Consider the following 21,171-nt stretch of genomic DNA (forward strand, 5'->3'; position numbering starts at 1 on the left):
ACATGGCTCCTGGTCCCCGCATCTCGGCCCATTTCATCTCACACCTCTGACTCACTCCTCTGCAGTGCCAGGTGCAGACAAATGTGCTTCACTTAGAGACTTCTGTCTCCTTCCCCCTTGCCTCCTGAGTGGTGCCATTTGCAGTGCAGCATCCCCGCAGTGCCGGGTGTAGGACTGCAGGCTGACCTGGCACCTGTGGACAGCGCAGGTTGCGAGATGACACGGTGGCAATATCTCCACACCCCTGGGGCTGGAGGGACGGGATCCCAAATCTGGGCTCCCTGGATAGACCTCTGCTCTCTCATAGGAGACATGAACCTGCCGCTGGGTCACCCCTCTGGAGAAGACCCTAAAGCCCGAGTATGCAGTCCTCAGCCCCATCTGCTCTAGCAGGGGTTCCAGCTTTCTGGACAGAAGTTCGGAAAGTGCAGAGCGAGGGGAGCAACCAGGGATCTCCTCCCATGGGGGACACTCTTCTGGCGGGTTGCGCTCAGACCATGCATTCTCTATCCCCGGCCGGATCTGGTTTGCTTGGATAAACCTCTGTTCTCTCCCGGGAGACATGCACCCGTCACCATGTTGCCCCTCTGGGGACAACCCTTAAGCCTGATTATGCAATCCTCAGCTCCATCCAGGCCAGCAGGGGTTCCAGCTATCTGGACAGAGGCTCGGAGGGTGCAGAGTGATGGGCGCGACCAGGGAACCTCCTTCCATGGGGGACTCTCCTCTGCTGGGTTGTGTCCAGACCATGCTCCCTATATTCCCCGGCTAGGCCCATGCCCACCACTGAGGAACAAAGTCCCACTGATGATCTGGACAAAGAGGGAGGGCAGGGCCAGCCAGCCTGAGACATGTCCCCCCTCCAAGCGAGGGCATGGAGCCTGTCCCCCCACCTGCAACAAAAGCTTGGCTCAAGGGCTGACTTTCAATAGATCGCAGCTTTTTGCTGCTCTGCTACGTACAAAACCCTTACCCAGAATCAGGTCGTCTACGAATGATTTAGCAACTGGTTCCCCATAAATGTGCGGTGCACTGCTGGAGAGACATGGCCCCCTCCATCTGCGCTCCAACCCAGTGATGAGTGGCACTCCTCACCAACCTTGGGGACGGCTATCCCTGGCCAACCAGAGTTCCGCAGTGGTAAAGTATCGTTATGTTTCGGTGAGATTCTGACTTAGAGGCATTCAGTCATAATCCCACAGATGGTAGCTTCGCACCATTGGCCCCTCAGCCAAGCAGATACACCAAATGTCTTAACCTGCGGTTCCTCTCGTACTGAACAGGATTACTATCACAACAACACATCATCAGTAGTGTAAAACTAACCTGTCTCACGATGGTCTAAACCTAGCTCACGTTCCTTAACAGTGGGTGAACAATCCAACGCTTGGTGAATTCTGATTCACAATGATAGGAAGAGCTGACATCGAAGGATCAAAAAGCGACATCACTATAAATGCTTGGCCACCACAAGCCAGTTTTCCCTGTGGTAACTTTTCTGACACCTCCTGCTTAAAACTCAAAAAGCCAGAAGGATCATGAGGCCCCGATTTCACGGTCTGTTTTCATACTGAAAATCAAGATCAAGTGAGCTTTTGCCCTTCTGCTCCATAGGAAGTTTCTGTCCTCTCTGAGCTCAACTTAGGACACCTGCATTATTCTTTGACAGGTGTACTGCCCTAGTCACTCTCCCCACCTGACACTGTCCCTGGAGCGGGTCGCGCATGGACACCCAGGCACTTAGAGACAAAAACGAGAGCCCCGGAGGGGCTCATGCTCCCACCTCACAGGGTAAGTGAAAAAATGATGAGTAGTAGTATTTCACCGGCAGCCAAGGCCTCCCACTTATTCTATACCTCTCATGTCTCTTCACAGTGCCAGACTAGAGTCAAGCTCAACAGGGTCTTCTTTCCCCGCTGATTCTGCCAAGCCCATTCCTTTGACTGTGGTTTCGCTAGATAGTAGGTAGGGACAGTGGGAATCTCGTTCATCCGTTCTTGCACATCACTAATTAGATGACGAGGCATTTGGCTATCTTAAGAGAGTCATAGTTACTCCCGCCGTTTACCCGCGCTTCATTGAATTTCTTCACTTTGGCATTCAGAGCAAAGGGCAGAAATCACATCACGTCAACACCCATCTTGGGCCTTCATGATGCTTATTTTAGTTAAACAGTCAGATTGCCCTGGTCCGCACCAGTTCTAAGTCAGCTGCTAGCTGCCAGACGATGCGGGATGCCAGTCGGGACCAGCACCCGGCACAGCCAGGGGGATGCACAGGAAGGGTCCAGCGCACATTCAGAGTTACCACCGCCACCCCCCTGGCCCCCTTCATGAGGGGGAGCATGGCAAGGGGGCAACACCTCATCCAGCAGTGGTGCTCACCCAGCCCTTGTTCACACCCAAGCCGACCGAGCCAGCACTTAGAGACGATCTTTATCCCGAAGTTACGGATCTGGCTTGCCGACTTCCCTTACCTACATTCTTCTAACATGCTAGATGCTGTTCATCTTGGAGACCTGCTGCAGATATGGGTACGGCCCAGCGTGAGACTTACACCCACTCCCCCAGATTTTCAAGGGCCGGCAAGAGCTCATCTGATGCCGACAGAACCATGATGCTTTCCAGGGTGCAGGCCCCTATTTTGGGGTGAACCCATTCCAGGGTGCCCTTGCCCTTTACAAAGAAAAGAGAACTCTCCCAGGGGCCCCCACCAGCTTCTCTGGGATCATTTGCATCACTGCAATGGACACCTAAGGTGCCCGTCTCTGCCACACTGGATTCGGGGATCTGAACCCGACTCACTTTTGATCGGTTGAGAGCGACGGAGGCCATCGCCTATCCCTTCGGAATGGACCTCACCTATCTCTCAGGACCGACTGACCCATATTCAACTGCTGTTCACATGGAACCCTTCTGTACTTCGGCCTTCAATGCTCTCATTTGAATATTTGCTACTACTACCAAGATCTACACCCATGGTGGCTCCACCCAGGCCCTCGGCCTGGGCTTCACTGCCACCACGGCGGCCTTCCTACTCATTGCAGTGTAGCCCCCACTGCTCCCAGCACTGGCAATGGATGGGTATAGGCCCGAAGCTCAAGCGCTATCCATTTTCAGGGCTAGTTGATTCAGCATGTGAGTTGTTACACACTCCTTAGTGGATTCCAACTTCCATGGACACCGTCCTGCTGTCTATATCAACCAACACCTTTTCTTGGGTCTGATGAGCATCGGCATTGGGCGCCTTAACCCAGCATTCGGCTCATATCACAGCACCAGTTTTGCTTACCAAAAGTGGCCTACTGCGTGCTCGCATTCCACACCCAGCTCTAAGCCAGCGAGTCAGGCTTCTTATCCATTTAAAGTATGAGAACAGGTTGAGATCTTTTTGGCCCCAAGACCGCTAATCATTTGCTTTACCAGATAAAACTGTGTCCACCGAGTGCCAGCTATCCTGAGGGAAACTTCAGAGGGAACCAGCTACTAGATGGTTCGTTTAGTCTTTTGCCCATATACCCAGGTTGGATGACTGATTTGCATGTCAGGACTGCTACGGACCTCCACCAGAGTTTCCTCTGGCTTCACTCTGCCCAGGCATAGTTCACCATCTTTCGGGTCCCACCAGGTGTGCTCAAGCTCCACCTCCCTGATGGTGCAGGTGAGATGGGCCAGCGGTGCTCCCCCCGTGCAGGGTGGGGGGATCCTGCCTCAGATAGTGCTCATCAGCCCTCACTTTCATTGCACTGTGGGGTCTCCTGCCCACCCTCGGACTCATGCACCTGTTAGATTCCTTGGTCCGTGTTTCAAGATGGGACGGGTGGGTCACTGACATCACCACAGACCAGGCACCCAAGGTGAGCCTGCCAGCATGGTGGCAGGATGTGGTCAGGCTGCACTGAGGGCAGTCTGGCCCAGTCGACTGTCCCACTGAGAGCCATAGGCCCCTGGCCTCCACTGCAAGGGGCGGGGGTGGGGGTGGCAGCAGTCATCTCCCACGACCCCGGGGCACAGCGAGAGCTAATGCTGTGGGCTGTAACACTCCCCTACAGGGAGGGGAGCCACCTTCCACACAGCTTTCCCGGCCAACCCGGAGCTGGTTGCGGTGCACCACCACAGAGGAAATGTGCCCAATGATGGCTAGCATGCCCAGGGATGGTCCTGCACCCCCTGGAGGGGGAGGGGATCCACCTCGCCCATGCGGCCAGCGCAGGTGCCATGTTGAATCCTCCAGGCAGACACGCATACCCCACCCATTTACCTCTGAATGGTTTCACACCCTCTTGAACTCTCTCTGCAAAGTTCTTTTCAACTTTCCCTTACGGTACTTGGCCGCTATTGGTCTCATGCTGGTGTTTAGCCTTAGGTGGAGTTTACCACCCACTTTGGGCTGCATTCACAAACAACCCAACTCCGGGAAAGTCCTGATCCCGATGTATCGAAGGCCACAACTGGCCTTACACCCTCCATGGGCTGAGCCTCAGTCACAAGGACTTGGGCCCCCTGGGCGGTGCCAGGGAGACTGACTTCCATATGCCACATTTCCCTGCACCCATCTCCCGGGCAGGTATTTGGTGCTGGGCTATTCCCTCTTCACTCGTCATTACTGAGGGAATCCTGGCTAGTTTCTTTTCCTCTGCTTAGTAATATGCTTAAATTCGGTGGGTCATCACATCTGATCTGAGGTTACGTTCAGAGCATGGTTACAAGGGGACAGCAGGGGCCTCAGGGGTGGACAGATTACCCGTTCTTCTTGACCCCCATGCACCCACTCCCCACCACCAAACTCCACGCGGAGGAGGAGGACAGCCAACACAGCCTCGGCACACAGGAACTGAGCAGGCAGGTGTCAGGCTCCACACCAGGAAGGCAGCCCGGTGGTGGTACCACTGACAGCCTCAATGAGCAGGCCGGACATGCACCTGCTCCATCCCATCCTCAGACAGGCTTCCTGGCTCTAGGAAGCAGGGAACTCCTCCATGCACATCTCTCCCTGGGGGGACAGGGTGGCCCACAGAAGGCTCGCTCAACTCCCCAGCCTGCCTTTGTCAGGGGCCAGACACCCCTATGGGTGATGGAAGCCATGATGACCCTCAGACAGGCATAGCACAGGGAATAACCCGGAGCCACAAAGTGTGTTCAAAGTGTTGATGATCAATGTGTCCTGCAATTCACATTATTTCTTGCAGCTAGCTGCATTCTTCATCGATGCATGAGCTGAGTGACCCACCACTCAGAGCCATACAGTTCTCATTCACCAGGGGCATTGCTGCCCTCCCAACATCGCACCTCAAGACAAGCACACGTGGTTTCATGGGCATTGTCATAGGTGCCCAGACCGGGGTTACTGGCCCTGTGCTGCAGGGCAACAGGGATTCCCACAGCAGCCGGCACATGGCCACACCTGCAACCTTATGGGTCTTTGAACCAACACCTTGTATGGAGCGGGGTATCCTCCACATGTAACCGTGACTGAAATTGAGGGGAGAGGAGTCAAGTGTTCCACCCCCGGGGATGGCCTTGCAAAGCAAGAGGGGAGACCCCCCCCCCTGCCTGGACAGCACTTTCTCACTCCCACTATCGCATGGGGAGCCAGCCACCTCCGAGGCACATGGTGGACCACACTGTTGGGCCAGGCACACCCTCCACCACCATCCCCTCATGGCCGCAGAGAAGAACCAACATCTCCCACCACACAGACATACCCCCTCTCTCCCACTGCTGGGAGGCCAAGGAGGACAGACACCACCCCTCCTCTCACTCCCTCCACTCTCCCTCCCCCCCTGGAGACACAGGCTCAGTACTGCTGGCATCCACAAGGGTGCACAGAGAGATAGGAGTCAGAGTCAGACACAGAGAAAGACACAGAGGGTCAGGGCTGTGGTGCGAGGAGAAGCCATGGTACCTGGGGACAGCAACATCCCAGGACCCACGGTGTTAATGATCCTTCTGCAGATTCACCTACAGAAACCTTGTTACGACTTTTACTTCCTCTAGATAGTCAAGTTTGATTGTCTTCTTGACGCACCGCCGGGGCCATGACTGACTCCATCTGGCCGATCCGAGGACCTCACTAAACAATCCAATCACTAGTAGTGATGGGCGGTGTGTACAAAGGGCAGGGATATAATCAAAATGAGCTTATGATCCGCACTTACTGGGTATTCCTCATTCGTGGAGAATAATTGCAATCTCCGGTCCCTATCACAAATGGGGTTCCATGGATTAGCCTGACCTGTTGGCCAAGGGTAGACACACTGATCCATTCAGTGTAGCACGTGTTCAGCCCCAGACATCTAAGGGCATCACAGACCTGTTATTGTTCACTCTCGTGTGGCTGAAAGCCACTTTTCCCTCTATGAAGTTGGAGACTACCGCACTGGGCCGCATAACTATTTAACATAGTGGAGTCTCGTTCTTTATCAGAATTAACCAGACAAATCACTCCACCAACTAAGAACGTCCATGCAACACCACACACAGAATCAAGAAAGAGCTATAAATCTGTCAATCCTTTCCATGTTCTTGCTGGGTGAGGTTTCCCATGTTGAGTCCAGTTAAGTCGCAAGCTCCACTCCTGGTGGTGCCCTTCTGTCAATTCCTTTAAGTTTCAGCTATGCAACCATACTTCCCCCCAGAACCCAAAGACTTTGGTTTCCCAGAAGCTCCCTAGCAGGTCATGGGAATAATGCTGCCGGATCGCTAGTTAGCATCGTTTATGGTTGGAACTACGACAGTATCTGATCACCTTTGAACTTCCGATTTTCGTTCTTGATTAATGAAAAAATTCTTGGCAAATGCTTTTGCTTTTGTTTGTCTTGCGCTGTTCCAAGAATTTTACCTCTAGCAGCACAAAATGAATGCCCCCAGCCGTCCCTCTTAATCATGGCCCCAGTTCTGAAAACCAACAAAATAGAACCAGAGTCCTATTCCATTATTCCTAGCTAAAGTATTCAGGCAACTGGCCTGCATTGAACACTCTAATTTTTTCAAAGTAAATGCTTTGGACCCACTGAACACTCAGTTAAGCGCATCGAGGGAGCACTGAGAGGCAGGGTCTAGGACAGGCTGTAGCTCACCTCACGGCAGACTACCATCCAGATCCCAAGATCCAACTATGAGCTTTTTAACTGTAGCATTACAGCTGAGTGCTCCTCCAGGCGTCTTCTGCAGTTAACCCCTACTGCTCCTCTAGGCGTCAAATATGGATTGTTCATATTTGCATTAATAATTCCAAAACCATGTTACTTACAAGGTACCAGGATATTTTGTCTTGAACCATATGTGATGGCAAATACAACTCTATTGATATTTGACCTCTTTCAATGAGAGTTTTCTAGACTGTAAGGTGATAACTTAGTTTTTAAAGGCTTAAGCCACGCCCACTAGGGGTTAAAGGTGCACACTCAAAAGAGCTGCTCCGGAGTGAATAAGTTTAAAATAAGCTACTGGAGCTGGAATTACCGCGGCTGCTGCCACCTGACCTGCCCTCCAGTAGATCCTTGTTAAAGGATATAAAGTGTACTCATTCCAATTACAGGGCCTCGAAAGAGTCCTGTATTGTTATTTTTCATCACTACCTTTCTGAGTCAGGAGTTGGTAATTTGCACGTCTGCTGCCTTCCTTGTATGTAGTAGCCATTTCTCAGGCTCCCTCTCTGGAATTGAACCGTGATTCCCCGTTACCCACGGTTACCATGGTAGGCACATCCAGGAGGAAGCACGCCATGTTCGGGCACCTTCCGCTGCTCTCCACCTCCTTTCTCATCCAGAACACAATGGTCCCCCTCACCCGCATATCCCCTGCAGGTTGCCTAACCATGCCATGTTTCCGAGCTCTCGTGGCCTCTTAGCGGGACCTCTTCTAATATTGACTGACCTTGCAGAACTCCCCTCAGCCACCGAGCAGCAGCTGCACTCTCAAAGGGACTTCCACATCCCCCTCTTTTCCAGTCCAGATACATGCGGGGGATTTTGCTACATTTCGCGGGCACCATCCCGTATAGGACAAGGATGGAACCCTCACACCTCCCCGGCATGAGAGCTCAGTGCCCGAATGACGTCCACTGCTCTCCCCCTTCGGACTTCCACAGGAGCAGACTCCCCCTCCGGGCTTCCACCTCTACCCAGGTAGGACCGCTCTTATCCCAGGTTGCATATCTCCTGGAGGCTGCCTAACCGTGCCATGTACCCATTCCCTCTGAGCCTCTCAGGGGACCTCCCTCTGATCCTGGCTGACCTCACAGAACTCCCTTCAGCCTATGAGGGGCAGCCAAGCTCCCATCGGGACTTCCACATCCCCCTCCTTTCCCATCCAGAGCCATTCTGTTGACTTTACAACATTTCAGGAACACTGGTCTGGACATGCTCACACAGCCAGCAGCTCTCTCAGCCTGGCCGTTATCTGTCTCTTTCTCCCTTAATGACTTCATTCAGGAGGGAGCCCCTCGTGGCTTCCAGTTCTACACAGGCGGGAGAGCTCTTTTTCCAGGTTACATAACTCCTGGAGGCTGCCAAATCATAATGTGTCAACTCTGCCCTTGGAGCCCCACAGGGGAACTTCCCACTGATCCTTCCAGCCTTGTGGAACTCTGCTGGGCCATGAGGCCTCAGCCAGACTCTCATCCATACTTCCGTGTGCCCCTGCTCATCCCTCCAGACCACTTCCTGGGACTTTGTGATATTTCGGAGACAACGTCTTAAGGACTTCAATCAGGAGGGACCCCCTCATGGCTTCCACTTCTACAGGGTGCAAGAGATCTTCCCTTTTTACATACTGTATTTCTTTCTAAATAAGACATAACTAGAGAGTAAGGCCTAGCATGATTTTTCCTGGGTGTTCACGATATAAGCCATATCCCAAAAAAAAGTCCCAGTTAATATTGTCAACAACATGCAAGGGACATTTTGAATTATAAAAGAATATTATTGCCACCCATTGACTGAGGTTATCGTACTCTGTTCGCTTTTTTCAGACCATTCTGACACCTGCCTTTTTCTCTTTGCAGAAAGTCATAAGACTCTTTCACTGGGAGTCGTCCAAAATTCTTACTGTAACCCTATTCATCACTCACACTTGATGGTTGAGATCCTTGGCCCATAAACCAACGCAGGTGTACTTTGATTGGTCAAAGTACAGACAACGTGCAGGAAGCTCATGCTCATGGTAATGAGCAGCTGTGGGAATGTCTTCTCTTCATAACCGGTGCCATTTTGTATTCCCACTCCCGTCGCATAAGTCTTCCATTAATCCCCCCCAGACAAGATGAGTGCAAAAAGAAAGAGCTATTCCATCCAGTACAAGAAAGGAATCATGGAGGACTCTCGAGGAAAGAACCTGATGGCTTTCTGTAAAGAGAAGAAGTTAGATCTCCAAATGGTACGAAAATTGCGAGCAGTGTACGTTAACCTCAGTCAACTGGCCGACGAGGGAAATGTTAAGAAGTGTAAGTGTGGATCAGGTCAGCAACCATTATTTTCTGAGCTTGAAGACATCATCTATGAGTGGATTGCTAACAGGAGAGCAAAGGCTTTTGTTGTAGGCAGGGCTGATATTCAAGCATTTGCCCTTGCAATAGCACCACAGTTAGAAATATCCCCAGAAGAATTCAAAGCATCACTACATGGCTTCCTTCAGTGGTATGAACTGTCTCTAAGAAGATCAACAACACTGTTTAAGCTGGAAGATACTGAAGTTATTAAATGTGCACTTGCGTTCAAGTCCTTTGTTGATGGCATTGAGTTTTCTAAATACCAACTCTCCAACAAGATTGCTATGGATGAAACTTCAGTGTTTATGGGCCAAGGATCTCAAACAACAATTGACCAGAGGGATGCCTCGTCAATCTACATTCCTTCCACTGGTTACGAGAGTGCAAGTGTTACCTGTATTTTGGCAATTCATCTAGATGGAAAGAAAAACCCACCTCTAATCATTAGTAAGGGCAAGAATGGTAACATTGAACGTGTTTCAGGCATTTACATTCTTGAAACTGAAAAAGCCTGGTGCACACAAGCAGTTATAAGGAAGTGGGTCGATGTAATGCTGCCGCATGTTTTGCAAGGTGGCAAAAGAGGTCTGCTAGTCTGGGATTCAGCCAGCACTCACCGGGCTAAAGAAACAAAGAAATTCCTAGCACGGAGGAGAATAGATCAAATAATGATTCCTGCAGGAATGACTGCCTATCTCCAGACTCTTGATATTGCAATAAACAAGCCATTTAAGGACAATTTGCGGTTGAAACTCAATGGCTACATTGAAAATAGAATGGAGAAAAATCAGCAAGGAAACTTTGTGAAGCCTAGCCTGCATGAGGTTGTGACTTGGGTGATAAAAATCATGGGATAAAATCACTGACAGCTGTGTTGCCAATACACTACGAGCAGGCTACTTGGACAAGCAATGCTCATTTATGGAGAGCTCTATTGCTAGGCATGACAGACTGGGGCCCATGGTGCTACAGAAAATAGAGTCGCAAGAAATTCAGGCCGAAATTCGCTGGTTGGACACTTATGACAATGTTCCAGAAGAAGATGACAAGACTGTATTTGAATAACTGTGAAAGCCAAGGTGCAGATATTCTGGAGTTGAAATGTTTGTTGCGCTGCTTATGTAGAATTCTCACACAACTGTCAACCTGTTATTAGAACTGTTGTCCAATAATAGAAAAGTGCGAAATAAATGTCAATTTGTGTACATGAATAAATGTCGATTTTTGTACATGAAGAAATGTCGATTTGTAACCACAACCACCACGTACCTCTACACACCTTCTAAAACGTAAAAAGCACAGTCCACTGGTCGGCACAATAAAGGAATATCCTCCACAAACCACGCTTCGACAGTATGTAAAACTGAATATTAGTTTAATGTAGATGAACACCAACAACAACCAGTACAGCAAACATAGATTGAGCGTGCTTTTGTCTCTACATAAGAGACTTCATCAGAATCAATATAAAATGTTAATTGGTGCATTTATATACTTTTTGTTGGATATTAAATCCTTAGCAACAAATTGAAAACAATTAATGTTTCAATCAACTGACTGAAACTACACTTGGGTGTCTCCTTTAACCATTTCAAAGCTGTTTTAGAAATACATACATATAATTCATTCATAACCAACTGGTATTCAATAAAAATAGGTATTGTCACCATTCCAATGTAATAGTGCTGGATAAAAAATGTATATAAATATTTAATGTATAATATATAATAATGTATAAAAATATATCATTGTAAATATATATGTATTTTTATAAATATTAAATAAATGTTAAAAATATACTGTGAATGTTAAAATGTTAATATTAATATTAAAATGTTACAATAATGAAATCTGTGTATATATATATATATATATATATATATATATATATATATATATATATGTGTGTGTGTGTGTATATTTTATATATGTAGGGTACCAGAATTTCAACCTGTAAAATTCATATAGGAATAAAAAATACTTGTTTATAAATGGAAAATCAAGGAAACTACAAAACTCTATGAGTTAAAACCAAGTACCTTACCAATAACCAGGTGGAAATTTATTTGGGATTTAATGCCAATAATTTTAGTGCTGTTTTGATGGAAATATGGTCATTCATGCCCAAATGAGAGCATGCGTCCAATCTAATTTGGCAAATTAATTCCCTATATTCCAAGAATGTTTCCCAGTCACCACCCCTCTCCCCTGGTTTCACTTCTTCCAAAACCCAAAATTTTGTATTAGCTTCCTTACATTTTAAGGTATGTCTAAACAGGGCATTATTCTCATTCTTTTTATTGATGTCTCTCATGTGTTCATATATCCGTGTCCTCAGGTGTCTTTCAGTTTTCCCCACATAGTACGCCCCACATGTCGTACAATATGCGAGGTATACTACCCCCTTGGTGTAACAACTGTAATACCTGTTGCTCTTTAATCTATACCCAATACTTTGTATCCAAAGGTCCTTTTCACCTGATAGAAATGGACATTGTGTGCATCTACCGCACTTATAAGTACCTGTCTTAGTTGATGCTCCCCCCCTACAGTTGGAAACCGTCTTTCTTTCAAAAATCTTTTTGAGATTGTTGTTCTTTCTATATCCAAACCTAAGGGGTTGTTGAAAGATAGACGGTTTACTAGACATTCTCCCAAAAATATTCCAAACCTCATTAATGCCCTTCTGCAACCAACTTATACCGGTGTAGTGGGTTAAGGTCAAACGGGGCAATTCCAGACCAATTCCCGTGTCCCCTATCCCCCCCCCCCCAGTAAATCCGTTGTAACTGCTGTCTCACTACCAATGGTTAAGGTGCTCATCTCACCATTAAATGTTAAAAGTGGACAGTATTTAAGTTCTCGTTTCTTTACTACTTCCTTCTTGATGTTCTTAACTAGTTTACTAGGATATCCTCTCTCTTTGAATAATTCTTGAACTACTTCCATCTCTTCCTTAAATTCCTCAAAATTACTTGTCATTCTTGAAACCCTAATCATTTGACCCGTCACTACATTCTTCTTCAAAAATAATGGATGGTCACTCTGAAAATGGACATATGAATTCGAAAAACAACTTTTCCTAAAAATCCTAGACTTATAACTTCCATTGTTTTTGTCCTTACTTATCTTAACATCCAAGTAATTAACTTCATCCTTAGTATGTTGAAAGGTAAACTGAAGAAATGTAGTAGTATCACTCAAGTATTCAATAAATTCATAATAAATTTCCACCTGGTTATTGGATAGGTACTTGGTTTTAACTCATAGAGTTTTGTAGTTTCCTTGATTTTCCATTTATAAACAAGTATTTTTTATTCCTATATGAATTTTACAGGTTGAAATTCTGGTACCCTACATATATAAAATATACACACATATATATATATATATATATATATATATATATATATATATATATACACAGATTTCATTATTGTAACATTTTAATATTAATATTAACATTTTAACATTCACAGTATATTTTTAACATTTATTTAATATTTATAAAAATACATATATATTTACAATGATATATTTTTATACATTATTATATATTATACATTAAATATTTATATACATTTTTTATCCAGCACTATTACATTGGAATGGTGACAATACCTATTTTTATTGAATACCAGTTGGTTATGAATGAATTATATGTATGTATTTCTAAAACAGCTTTGAAATGGTTAAAGGAGGCACCCAAGTGTAGTTTCAGTCAGTTGATTAAAACATTAATTGTTTTCAATTTGTTGCTAAGGATTTAATATCCAACAAAAAGTATATAAATGCACCAATTAACATTTTATATTGATTCTGATGAAGTCTCTTATGTAGAGACGAAAGCGTGCTTAATCTATGTTTGCTGTACTAGTTGCTGTTGGTGTTCATCTACATTAAACTAATATTCAGTTTTACATACTGTTGAAGCGTGGTTTGTGGAGGATATTCCTTTATTGTGCCGACCAGTGGACTGTGCTTTTTACGTTTTAGAAAATGTCGATTTGTGTTCATTAATAAATGTCAATTTCTGTACATGAAAAAATGAATAAAGATAGATTGTAATGCGCATTTCCCTGGGAGAAAGAATATAAGACCCGGTCTTATTTTCGGGAAAATACGGTATATATATTGTTAAACATTTTAACTGCATTTAGTAAATAGTAATGAATAGGATAGAATATATTTATACACACAATTTTTGATATTCATGTATTTTGTTATATATTTTTATATGACTTTTGAGAATATTTATAATTTTACTCAATGAGTTTACTAGTGTTTTATCTTTTCTTAAGTTAAATTATGTATTAAGATTATATCTCTTTAAATCACTACGTTTAGGTGAACATGTGACTTTTGGAGGGCTATTTAATTACCTGATTTTTTTAAACTTGTATTTTTATCTGGTGAAGTCATGTAGGTAACCGGACAAACACGCTTGTTTTATGGTATTATAGTAATTTATGCAGAGCCTTTTGCCACAGTTGTGGTGTTGTTTTGCAGATTTATTGGTCCTTATTTGTTCCATAGTCTATATTCCCAGTGAGGTATGAATGCAGCTGAGCATCAGGTTTGGAGCAGTTAAGATAAAACATGACAACACCATTGTTTTGTTGAGGACAGTACTTATGGAAATGCTTATCGTTTCTGAAGGGATAAGGGAAAATCCTAACAAAGGTTAATTTGTGCCCTTTTGATTTTGTGAAGTGAATAGTATACAAACAGTGTATGTGTCTGTGTGTCTGTCTGTATCTGCATCTGTCCGTGTGTCTCTGTGTGTCTGTGTGTTTGAGTCTGTGCTTAACAGTTGTGTAATTTGTTAATATGCCTGTAGAATGACTTGTATTATGTCCAAAAGCATGTGATAACAGTTAGTTTGAGTTAAATGAAATGTTAGTATTACAAGGTCTGTAATTTATTTGGACTTCTTGCAGTTTTGTGCCACTGTACAGTTAATTGCTAGTTTTACTTTGTTATACATAGACCAACTAGGCAGCAACCTAGGGTGCCACGTAACAAGGGGCCTGTTTATGTCATTTTGTTTATTAGAATCTGAATCAGAATCAGAATAAGAAATACTTTATTGATCCCACAGGAAACTGCTTGTGTTACAACTGCACAGATAAACAGACACAACATAGACCAAACACAAATGTTACATAATTAGATATGATAGATACTAACATCACTTATGTTACTCCACATATATAACAGCAACAGTTTATTTATTTTTTGAGAGGGGGAGGGGAAAAGTATAGTTGTGTACACTTACCATAAATGTAGATGTTTGAGTGTATTCACTGTTGCAGCCATTACATTTGGATTATCTGCTTGCAGTAGCCCTCAGTTAGCCTGATTAACAAAGTCTTGTGTCCTGCATCTGTTGCTGTCCCTTCTTCCTTGATGTCAGGTTATCAGGGGTATAAAACATGCAGCTGACGCCATTACATCAGTTTTTCCTGCCCCAGATGTCAGGTGCCCCAATAATGGGAAGCAATTAAATCTATAAACACAAGGATATACTTCCAACAAAAAAGCAAATACACCAAAAAGCTTTTTGAGCATAGTAAGTGAGAGTAGAGGTATAGCCAAGAGAAGAAAGGGGGCTGGAGGGAGGGTAACCAGGGTACCACGTGTGATTTATTTTCATTTATGGTGAACCCCAGACAAGTCAGTACCCTTTGAACACAGACCAGATGATTCAAAAGAATGTCCCGGCTTTCTGCCTGAATTAGATAATCATCCAGGTATGGGTATATTTGAATATTTCTTTGCCTGCAAAATGCAATGACACTTTGTGAATACTCTGGGCGTAGTAGATATGCCAAAGGGCAGTGCAGATAATTGATAGTGCATGTAGCCTGCTTTGAAGCATAGCTATCTTCTGCAAGACTCCCTGATAGGGATGTGCAGGTATGCTTCTTTTAAGTCTAGTGTTGCCAACCATGCATTTTTGCCTAGCATAGGAAGCAGCTGGTGAAGAGTCAGCATTTTGAATTTTGGAATCATCAGAAAGGTGTTTGAAGTAGAAAGGTCCAGGATAGGACGCCATGTATTACCTTTTCCGGGTACCAGGAAAAGTCTTGAATAGAAACCTTGTCCCTTTCCTCTTCTGGTATCAAATGAATAGCCCCCATGTTTAAGAGAGAGAGTACTTGATTTTGGGCCTCTGCCCACTGATTTGCGGGTAGAGCTGGCCACCTGCTTAGTGTTGGTAACATGTGGAAGTGAAATTTGTATCCTTGGGACAATATATTTAAAACCCATTTGTCCTGGGTAATGGGTTCCCAATTATTGGCCTGCAGGCCAATCTTTCCGCCTAAAGGAGCATTCAGTTGGGAAGTGCTTGGAAGTTTTTAAAACAAGTCATTGAGACAGTTTTCCATGGGGGGAGGGTTCTTACTACACCCATATTTGGGTGCAGAAACCCCCCATTGCTTAGTTTTGTGTGTCTCTTGGGACTGAAACCTGGGGCTTCTGCTGTGTCTGGGTTTGGCTTGAGAAGACCTGGAAGGGGCTGGAAAGGGCCAATTTTTAGAGGGCTAGTGCCTACTAAATCTAGAAGGCTGAACTTGTAAGAAATCGTTAACAGTTTGCATAGATTTAGCTTTATCTTCAATCTTTTTAAGAACTTCCTCTGCCTTGTTGCCAAACAGGCGGTCCTGATTTAAGGGAGCATCCAACAATTTAGCTTTAACATGATCAGGCAAAGATTGCTCCTTAAGCCAAGCATGCCTTCTGAGCACAGACCCACTAACAGCAACCCTGCAAGAGGCCTCTAATGAATTAAATCCACATTGCAAAGTATGTTTTCCACCCTGTTCAGAAGAATGCATTAAATCCTGTTATTCTTTATTATCAGCACAGTCAGGAATCAACATCATTTTCTGTTTAAGCAATCCAATATCATGTTGTTGATACTTTAACATATCCAACAGGCAGTTTAAAGCCCTAATGGCCAAGGTTACAGAAGTGTGAACCTTATTACCCCATCTTTCCAGCACCATGGACTCTCTATCAGAGGGGGTAGGATTTTTAGCAGTAGAAGCCTTAATGCCCTCGGGTCCCTGTGAAATAGTCTCTTGATCCGCAATAGGATTTTTAAAAAGGAACTTGTGTGAATTGGGAATCCTGTAATATCTGTCAGGTTTTCTGGGAGCAGGAGGCAAAGAATCAGGGGCCAAACCAGATTCTGAAAAGGCATCATCAACAATGTCTAGTACAGGAGGTATAGCTGAAGACCTATGCTGAGGCAGGAGTAAGAAATCCCTAACCCTCTTTTTTGAATCAGAAAAATCCTGGCTTTCTCAGTAGAAATGCTCCCTTAGAGTATGTAAGGTCTCACCAAAAGAAAAATCCTCTGGAGGGGAAGCAAAGGGAATAGAGTCCTCTGCATCAGAATCCTCATAAGTAGATAAGGGCAAACCCAGATCATCAGAAGAATCAGAAAAATCTAAATCCTGGCCAGAAGATTCATAAACAACTTCAGTCCTAGGTCTCTTAGAAAGGGGAGGTTGGCTTCCCCTGATTAGAGTTATAAGATCTTCAGCCATTCTTATCATTTGTTTTTTTAGGCATAGAGGCCTGAGCATGCGGCCTGGGCATCGGTTTCTTAGGCATGGTTAGAGATTTTGGCCTAAATGAAGAAGGAGGCATCGGTTTAATATGCAAGTCCATAGGCCTGAATACACCCTCAGAAGCCGGAGCCTGCACAGCAGCTCTGGACCCATCCAAGGTAGAGACATCCGTGGGTTCCACAGTTGAAGCATCTTGCGGCATACCGGACTCCGAATGGGTCTCAGTAGAGGCCTGCGAGTCAGAATTAGCGGGTCTCAGGGGCTGCGAAAGCACCTCACTGAGTACCGGTGAATTGGCGATTGGCTTAGGAGAAGTGTCGGCAGCTTTGGACCTGGGTGGCCTGTCTCTGTCTTTATCTTTGCATTTTTTCTGATTACCGGTAGTCAGATGGCTAACCAATTAAATTTCTGGATAATTAAACCGAGAACCGAAATATTTAGAGGCGAAAATATACTACCGATGGATAGTGTGCTGATTAAATAAAGCACAAAACCGACAGTAAGGTACGTCGTGGTCAGGGCCTAGGCAAGGAATACAGTACGAATGAAAATCTTTGTGAGGTATTTGCTTTCTACAAGTAATGTAATTATTAACTTTTACTGACATCGGTAAGGAGCAAGAAAAAGTTTCCCCAATGGGGTACTTAGCTTTAGTTGAAGACTTCAGTTCTGAAACTCGAAAACGAAAATTTCAGGAGTCAGCCGACGAGCACTTGCAAACTGCTTCTGCTAGGGGCACTGCACGGCAAGAAAGACTGATGTAATGGCATTGGCTGAATGTTTTATACCCCTGACGACCTGACATCATGAAAGAAAGGACAGCAACCAACGCAGGACCCAAGACTTTGTTAATCAGGCAGGCTCAGGGCTACTGCAAGCAGATAATCCAAACGTAATGACTGCAACAGTGAAACACGAAGAACATCAACGCTGCCATCATGTCAGGGGCATACTATAAAGGAAGCACTGCAACCTCTGCCCTTCCTACTCATTCCCACCCACAATCTACACAATGAATCAGGCTTCATAATATAGCTCAGGTGTGGGGCTGAGCCAAAAGTGTAGAAGTTTTGAACTGTGGACTAAAAGTTTCTTGGCGATGTATTCTGTGCAGATGATGACGAAAATGGAGGATAGAGACATTGTCATTGTTATTGTCATTAGAATAGACTTGGACACCACTTATTCATGTGCTGCAATATTCAAAAATGGTCATGTGAAAACAGTTTTCAGTGATCAGGAAATCCCATCACTCTGTTTTATGTAGCATTCACTCCTGAAGGTGATGTTGCCAAAAATAGTTGATATCTAGGTCAGAAAATACAGTTTGTGGAAATGTTGCAGGATAAAGAATGTCACTGATTTTATCTCTTGTTTTCGGTTTGCTCCTCATAAAATGCATGGCTTTCATTATTAGGTTGGGGTATTCTTACTCCCAAGCCTCTGAGGATTGTGCAGTATTGTTTACATATTGTTAATACTTATGTCTTTCAGAGTTTATTTCAGTATTTCTTGCACTGAGCTGCACTTTGCACCTTGTATGTACATGTATATTTACTTTTTTGTCTTGTTCTTAATAGTTGCATGTGTGTCGTTTGTCTTGTATGTCATTTATGTAATTCATACTTCGAGAGTCACTGAAACCATTGCTAAATTCCTTGTATGTGTGGCCAATAAATATGATTCTGAATGAGTTATATTTGTGATTCAGACTTCATATCTTTCAGAAAACATGATAATGCAAAACTTGCTATTAAGCATAAAAGAGCGATATGCAAAGTCTGTCCCTGATTTTGCATCTTTTTCTCTTTATTATTTTTGGCTATGTCACTGATTTTTCTGCTGAGAGCTTGAAAAGATTTTCACTTTCTCTGAATACTATGTGTTTGCGTACTGAGGCCACTAATATTTTTTTTTCTCTCTCATCACTGGTTTCAGACATGTGACCTATGCATAGTCATAAAAGTGGCTACAGTTGCTGGTTATGGGGATAGGCTTTGGAACAGTATCTCTCTTACTCTGATGTTATTTGGCCACAGGTAAATGGTCACTATGCTGGCTAGTTAGAAGTGCCACATGGTGTATTGTATCATGCTGAAACCTGTGAAAAGTGATCATTGCTGTGACTTATTCATATGTGTGCGTGTTTGTGTGTGTGCATGTGGGGGGTGCTACATACTGCATACATAAGAGGAGCAGGTTGGTCTAAATTTCTTTATTTTTCTATCACAGTCAAATGTCTGACATGCAGAATAACTGGTTATTCTTTCAAGGGGCCTGTTGGAGAAGTTTAGGCACAATGTGTGTGAAACTAACTAGTCACTGACACAGGAGAGTGTGTACCACAAGTAAATAGCATTGCTTTGTCACAGCATTGGGTTCTCTTGTTGAAGTCCTCGTTGTGAATCCATTTGTGTGCACTCTGTATGTCCTCCCTGTTTTTGAGTGGGTTTTATGCAGCCACATGGCTTTCTTCTAACATCCTAAAAATCTGCTGTAGGTGAGTCATTTCTCCAGCTTGCATGTAGTTAACTGTGGGTAACTGTAGAGTGGAGTTATGGCACAGTGAGTAATACCTTGCACCACAAGACGTCCTCTGGTTCATTTCTTGGCAGGGTGCCTTTGCTGCAGACTCTGCATGTCCTTAATGCTTTTTTGTACACTTTCTCTGTGTACTCAGGTTTTCTGCAACATCCCACAGCCTCATGATCTACTTCTTTTTCCTACTTGCCTAGTATATTTTTTTGTTGGCATTAGCTGTTGCAGGGTTCACTACAGCAGAAGGATGGAACTCAGGAGCACTAAACGGATGGATGGATTGATGCAGTGTTAGTGTGTGCTTGTGTGTGCACACGTCTTGTGATAGACCCAACTTGTCAGAGGCAGTGCATGCTTATGTGAAAAAGAAATCATAAGCATATCTTGTGACATACCTGGCTTATCAAGTGTGACGCTGACATGTATGTGTGAAAAAAGAATCATTACTAATTACATCTATGGACACACAACATTGGAGGGTGCATATAATCTTCTGGGTATTAATAAAAGAAAAAAAGTTATCAAGAAATTCATTCCAAAAGTAAGACATAAGTTGCATCACTGAATATCTGGACCCTAAGAGTTTGGGGGGGATGTCTAGTATCTTCCAGATCCATAACAGTGTATGGGAATTTTGACACAGGCTTAGTAGAGAAGCCTCATGCGGTACCTCTGACCTGGACCCCAAATCCTGTAAATCTGACCATGCTCAGAAATATATGAAAGGTCACTGTAGCTTAGCAGAGAAGCCTCTTCCTGAAACTCTGACCTGGACACCATCGGCTGTAAATCTGGTCATGCTCAGAAATATATGGAAGGTCACTGCAGCTTGTGTGGGGCCCATTGACAGTAGGAGCATTATTATTATTATTATTTTTTATTGTTTACAATGAAATCTCAGGTGTGTGTTTGTACAGAAAGTTAATGTGACTTGTGTGGGGGTTGAGAACAATGTGGGTAAATAAACTTTCCTCTCAGTTAAGACTCAGGAGGTTATCACAGAAGGTTGCTATAGTTGCATTTTCCGTGAGTAACAGATTGGAATACATGACTGCGATAATTATTATTTCTACTTTCTTCATAATTAAAATGTATCATACATGTATACTGGTGGTTATCTTTCGGGGTCGGGGTAAAGAGGTATTTTGTTTATATGTGTGTGTGTGTGTGTGTGTGTGTGTGTGTGTGTGTGTATATACATATATATATATATATATATATATATATATATATATATATATATATATATATATATAAAACTGTATCTCTCTCTCTCTCTCTATATATATATATATATACACATATATATATATATATATATATATAGATATATATATATATATATATATATTTATATATCTAATAGCATACCTCAGAAATATGTTAAAACTTCTAAGTTGGGAACTGTTGATTGAGAGCCCAGTGTCTGTTATTCTTAAAGTGTATTAGTTCTGGTTTAGGCACTTGGGCTTCAGGCCAATTATTTTACATTAAGAAGGTTCGTGGTCTGCACTCTTGTGGGAGAAGAGGCTGGACTCTGCCCTTCTGAGCTGGGAATTTC

General features: G+C 44.1%; 2 non-coding genes across 2 annotated transcripts; both read right to left on the reverse strand.

Annotated features, from left to right (window-relative positions):
* Positions 1-898: 898 nt before the first annotated feature.
* Positions 899-4,688, reverse strand: LOC122812577. The gene has a single exon (XR_006366539.1). It is a non-coding gene; the product is annotated as a 28S ribosomal RNA (ribosomal RNA).
* A 398-nt stretch (positions 4,689-5,086) lies between these two features.
* LOC122812373 lies at positions 5,087-5,240 on the reverse strand. The gene has a single exon (XR_006366395.1). It is a non-coding gene; the product is annotated as a 5.8S ribosomal RNA (ribosomal RNA).
* Between the last annotated feature and the right edge of the window lie 15,931 nt (positions 5,241-21,171).

The sequence above is a fragment of the Protopterus annectens genome, chromosome 9.part0 (genome assembly GCF_019279795.1).
Source record: "Protopterus annectens isolate FY-2018-M chromosome 9.part0, PAN1.0, whole genome shotgun sequence".
Lineage (NCBI taxonomy): Eukaryota > Metazoa > Chordata > Ceratodontiformes > Protopteridae > Protopterus > Protopterus annectens.